Raw genomic sequence first — 5,000 nt, forward strand, 5'->3', positions numbered from 1 at the left:
CGTGTGTATTTTACTGCAGTCTAGCTATTTGCTGGTGGCTGCACAAAGACTTTAAGCAGCTGCACTAATCCCGTCTCACCGAGACGCAACGCTGCACTGAAACAATCGCTCATGCCACAGATGCTTGTTCTGTTTAATTGTCCTACATAGAAATTTGCACCACTTGAAATATACAAGCAGAGATCAATGTTACCCATATATTGTATATCTGAACATGTTTGTGCTTTTTTTATACAGTATATATTACATAAAATAATCTGTGTAAGTCTGGGTGCATTCCATAGTTTTGGAGCCAGAAGGGAGAAGAGTTTGGGAGGTGTGGAGCGGTGTCCCGGTGTTTTTAGTGAAGGTACTTCCAGCTTCCCTGCGTTGGCTGATCTGAGTGCGCCGGAGGGTTTGTAGGGTTCCATCAGACTTGCAATGGGAGCAACCTTTGGTTGCTTTGAATGCCAGCATCAGAGTTTTGTATTCTATGCGGGCAGCAACCGGGAGCCAATGGAGGGAGCGGAGAAGGGGGGACACAAGGGGGGAATTTTGGCTGGTTGAAGACCAAGCGAGCTGTGGCATTTTGGATCAGTTGGAGAGGCTTAAGTGCGCATGCCGGTAGGCCAGTAAGGAGGGAGTTACAATAGTCAAGTTTTGACAAGACTGTTGTCTGGATTAGGAGCTGGGCTGACTCCTGGGTGAAGAAATTTGCAGTACTCTCTTTAGATATCTCAATAAGATTAAACACTTTTTTCACCCAGTGTCAATTATCTAATGTAATCCTGGGCGCTACACTTACTCTGCCAACCTGGGGGGGGGGGCAGCCTCCTGGGGCAGACCTCATGCCTCCTTCTATGCATGAGGAGTCCAAGCTGCTTCTTTTCACCTGACAGAGGGGAGTTTCCCCTGCCGGAACACGTTATTCCAACCAGTTCCTTTCCCCTCCATCAGGTGCCCCGGCTGGCCAGGGGAGGTAGTTTAGAGACAAGGATTACAAATATATAAGTGAGCAGCAGCACATCCAGAAACAAGAGATCAGGAAACAAAGCATGATAGGTCAGAATCATTCAAATGTAGTGTTTATTCATACACCTGTACACTTGGCTCCCATTGACTAAACTAAAGTGCATTCCATCAAACCTTTGGCTTCCAGTGCCTATCTGACCTTTCCTTCTTTGTACAGTGCCTTTGCAAAAAGGTTCTAATCGCTGACTGGATCAATCAATAATACAGGGTTAATTGAGAAGGGCTGTTTGCAGACCTGGAATACAGGCCCAGACAGTTTCATGACCTGCTGACATTATGATATTTTCAGGGAAAGGGGAGTATGCATTTTCTTTGACATTTTTGAAATATCACAATTGCAATTTCATCCATGATCCACCATAACGTGCCAGACACATTTGTCGATAGGCTAGCAGCTTGCTTGGGTGTACCTCACAGGCCTCAAAGCCTCACTGTTGGTGCACGTATACCTTGTTTTTGATGGGTGCTAGCCCCTCCTATATCCAGCTTTTGGTGTGTGTGCACAAACTTTGTCCTACACAAACATTAACCTCTCATTAGTGTGGTTGCCCTAACAGGGCAACCAGACTGTTGTTATTGTAAATGAGGATACTTTGGCACACTACTCCTCCCACACTTTTTGCCGCACACACTCGAGCCATATGTAAAATAAGGGCCAAGTATTGCGACTTTTCTAGTTGACAATGAATGGACAATTTTACGTCATATAGCTATAATAGACATATAGCTAGTGTTAGAAAGACTAGCCCTTACCCGTTGTGAGATATTGCCCCCCCCCCCCCCCCCCCCTTTGTGGCCGTGGGAGGTACTGCGCCCTGGGTGTGTTTTAGCATTTTTTATTCACCAATAAATTAATTAATTATTAATTTATAATTTGTTAAATTGGACCTCCATATTATTATGGTCAATGCCTGTGTGAAAAGTGGGAGCGATTGGGGCAGGTGGTGAGGAGATACGGCGGTGTTTCTGACAGACAGACAGACAGACAGACATTCAGACAGACAGACAGACAGACATTGACTGAATTATAGTATGATGATATGACAAATCAACCGTGTGGAATAATGTTGAAGGTTAATTAGGAAAGGATAGAGGTTAGGGGTTACGTTTAGGGTTACAGTGAGTTTTGAGTACGTTTTAGGGCTAGGCTAGGGAATAGTGAACAGGAGCAGATCAGACAAAGAAAGGCTGTCTGTGATCTCCAATGCAGGCTGCTGGCATCTCTCACATTAGTCAAGCATCACGGTCTGGTTTAGATCAAAGCTGGTATTGACAGCCTGCTTAACAGTGTGTCCTGGTACCGGGTTAACAATGACCCACAGCAATATACAGGTCCAAAAGAGTGTGCCAAATAAATATCACAGTGACTGCCAGCACTGCATGCAATACTAAACAAACAACTCTCTCTCTCTCTCTCTCTCTCACGCACGCACGCACGCACGCACGCACGCACACACACACACACACACACACACACACACACAGAGCGCAGACAGAGTGACACAACCCACTGCTTCTGCTTCTGTTGGCCAGTCTGTGAAACCTGTGTCTGCTTAATAGTCTGGTCTGCAGTCAAGTTGCCAGCTGTGATGGTGTTCACCCAGATCTGATCTGACTGAAGCGTGATCAGGCCAGTGACTCTGCCTCCAGGGGATCTAGAGTACAAAGAGACTAACCAGTGACAATTCTCCTCTCTTACCCGACACGTGCAGCATGTATTATTTGTTTAATGAGGCTAATATTGTAATATTGTCATCTGTGTTCTGGGAAGGTTACGTGGCCATAGCCGTAACCTACAATACATACTTTTCAAATGCTTTAAAAGCAGTGCCTAAGTCAAAATTCCATCCGACCCAAAATCAGTCTATATAAAAAAAAATGATGGTCCAAAACACTTGAACACTGAACACACTTGAACACTGAACTACAGCAAATTGATGAAACAGTGTATCGATGCAAACCTGGGCATCTAAGGGGTATTAAGTTCCTGCCCAACTACATGGAGATTTGGGTTGGAATCCTCCATGGTGTCTCTGGCTTGGCTATTCCTGTTGCTGCACTATTGACTCCTACAGGTTGGTTTGGGGAACGGAATTATAAAGATGAACTTGTTCCTCTGCATGTGTTACGCCTACCTGGTGAACTATACTCACTGTCATAAACAACCTCATTCTCACCAACTTTATATTAGATGACGTTAGGCTACTCCTTTGCATGCAATATTTCAGTACCCTGTTTGGCAATATTCTAATGCCTCAGAGCCTTATGCGCAAACACAAACCTATGCACACACAGAAAAACTAATTATACATTTACACAAAGGCACAATTGGATTAGAGAGTGAATGGGACATGCATGGGGTCAAATAATGTCCTCTGGGGTAGTCAATCTCTCTAAGGGTTAGGATAGCGTAAGGGCAATTGCCTTTGAAGTTGGTGGGGCGAATGGTTCTTGAGAGTTACGTGGATTACAGTGTAGTGTTCCTTCCACGCGCTACGTCCGGCCGGGGAAACTCCCCTGTCAGGTGAAAAGAAGCAGCTTGGACTCCTCATGCATAGAAGGCGCTGCCCCCCCACGTTGGCAGAGGAAGTGTACAGCCCAGGATTACATTAGATAATTGACACTAAAAATGGGTTGCAAAATCGTGGGATAAAATGTAGAGAACAAAAGTGTTGTGATGACAGAACAGGCCAGCTCCATATATGGACCATGGGCAGGGGCCCTGTCCAGACCCGGGCAGAGGCCTTGTGGCGGTTCTGGACAACCGTGAGTCCGACCGACATGACACATCCGGTGGGGGTGTGGAACTAGTGTGATTTGAAGTCGGTAGGGCTGACGGTTCTCGAGTTATGTGCATTTCAGCCGTACACACACACACACACACACACACACACACACAGACAGACAGACGTACAGAGACTTGGTGTATTTATAGATAGATATAGGTTTGTATGTGGGAGGGAGTTTGTATTAGTACCACTGTTGCAGTCTATCATGAAGTAGCCTGCCTCCAGGCCCTGAATCGCTAGCCATGCTCTGAGTCTGCATGTCGAAGGCAGGGTTTTCTCGGTTAAAATTCTAACCTGTCAAATGGGGATGGGGATAATCCAGTATGAACCGATCGCCAAAAGCTCTTACTGGTCACACAACCCCATCTCAGAAAATGGCATCACTGAGAGGGCTTTGAGGCTGAATAATGGAGTGAAAAGAAATGAAAATTCAGGCTAATCATGAACTAAAAAGACAGCTTTCGCATGCAGTGGAGCCTTTAACAGGGTTGTTTTCATTATCTATAATTACCCCAAATTTCTCCCAGACACCAGACTTGATTTTAGATGTTGTATTTTTGATAACGTCACTCCACTTCTCCACTCCTCAGGGCCCATTTTAACGACTGCTAAATGTAAGTGTAAGTGGATGTGATTTCAAGCAGAGAGTTCTGGCCCTGGGAGGGCACGTGTTCTGTGTGGGAATAGACTACATCAATTAAAAAAAAAGTTGAATTGGCCTTTCTTATTCTTATATACCTTTATCTTCTTTCTAATCATAAAATGTGCCTTCCCATGCATGAAAATGAACAAAACATATGTCATGTCATGTCCTGTCCTGTCCTGTCCTGTCCTGTCCTATCCTATGACAAAGCTCAACTGGAAGGTGTATGCTAATAGTGGTGGCACTACAGCAACTGTCAATATTTTATTTAAAAAAATAAATAATAATGTCTTGTAATCACTTTACATGAAACGTTCACCAAAATATAGGCCCAAGGAAGGGAGTGATTTTTTTTTTTTGTTATCAAATGTTTTTTATTTAAGACTGAAGGGAGTGATTCTTGAGCTCACAGTAATTATGAAGTCCAGTTTTTCTCAAGAACTGTAAAATAATAAAACCTGCATTCCTACAGTATTTCCGCCGGGTTCCGCAATTCTTTGCTCAATTGACACCAAACCTGCTACACTGCATTTCCAGACTAGCCTCTACAAACGATT

The 5,000-nt window shown here is 44.4% G+C and overlaps 1 protein-coding gene across 1 annotated transcript in view; it reads left to right on the forward strand.

Annotated features, from left to right (window-relative positions):
- The window catches only part of fat3b (FAT atypical cadherin 3b), a gene marked incomplete at both ends in the record, with an annotated part of 105,817 nt that overhangs the window by 21,899 nt on the left and 78,918 nt on the right, over window positions 1-5,000 (forward strand). The window lies entirely within an intron of this gene.

Source organism: Protomyctophum bolini, assembly GCF_963924005.1.
Source record: "Protomyctophum bolini genome assembly, chromosome: 13".
NCBI lineage: Eukaryota > Metazoa > Chordata > Actinopteri > Myctophiformes > Myctophidae > Protomyctophum > Protomyctophum bolini.